Source organism: Octodon degus, unplaced genomic scaffold, assembly GCF_000260255.1.
Source record: "Octodon degus isolate 3935 unplaced genomic scaffold, OctDeg1.0 scaffold00034, whole genome shotgun sequence".
Taxonomy (NCBI): Eukaryota; Metazoa; Chordata; class Mammalia; order Rodentia; family Octodontidae; genus Octodon; species Octodon degus.
Genome location: NW_004524610.1, coordinates 13544975 through 13546236, shown reverse-complemented (window position 1 = coordinate 13546236; position 1262 = coordinate 13544975).

Sequence of the window (1262 nt, the reverse complement as noted above, 5' to 3'; positions counted from 1 at the left end):
ATATATTATATATCTATAAAAACAAATCTACTGATATTTTTCATTGTAATTCTTTTCAATGCTTTCTACACTTGATCTTAGCCAAAAGGCCGAGAAGCAATTCAATGCTTTCTAGTTTAGAAGAATATTCATTAAAGGAGTTCAGATAGGGTTGTATTTAAATTCAAATTTTACATATAACTGTTGAATTGCCTATTATTCCATTTACATGTGTTTTTACATAGAATTTGGGTACTGGTGTGAGATCTTTGAGCATATGTGAAAAATACGTGATATTAAATTCTTAAAGTACTTCCCACAAATGGAAAATAATGATATGACAATTCTGATCCTATGTTCCAATTAGTGGGCCAAAATGATACAGAGTATATATTTCAGGCTGTAAAGGACCAAATTATGTCCATATTCTTTGTACCTTTGTAAGGGAAATGAGCTTCGAAGTCCAATGGCCGTGAGGGTGGCTGGAATGTGCTCTGTGAGTTCTCTCTTTCAGCCCGCGTTGCAGTTGTTACCCTTATTTCAGAGAGAAGCTCTCTGGTTATTATTGAGCAGGCTGAGCTCCCTGGGAGGTGGGTCAGTGGGCACTGTGCTTGCTGACATGGAATGAAGCTTAATTTTCTGAAGAAGTCACTGTCACTGGTATGAAACAGCGATCCTGTGACATTTTCTCCTCAGAAGCTGCAGCTGCTGCCTGAATTCGGAACTTTAATCTGAGGCCCAGTGGGCCAGTGTTCCAACAGGGGCAAAGAATAAAGGATCATCCGGGATGCTGAGATCTGTTTCAAGCTCGGAACTGACACAGTGTTGTTTGGAAAGGGCTTCTCGCTTTCCCCAAATGAATAGTGTTTTTCAGTCTTAAGAATTTTGTTAATCATTTTTATTTTTTACTTTACAATTGAGTGACTGATCATAAAATCCTCAATATTATTTTGAAACAGTGGGAGGCACATTAGTTTATCTGTGTTCCCGAATTGTAAATCAACTTAAATGGAATTTTATAGGGTCCGATATGTTTGGGGGGAGCATTATTGAAAATGGATCTTAGAAAGTAATTTAAATTTATGACTTCATTTATGACTTTATGACTAAGACCAAGAGGTCTGCTGCAGGACGGCTGAGTCCCAACCGCATACTCTCCTTGTCCAAGGTTGAAAAATGTTCCCTGTACAGATGGAACCAGAGTGGGACCCAGGCAGGACGGGCAATGGCAACACTGCTTCAAGGAGAACTTCGTCTCAGTTTATTTCTCAAGTAGGTGACAA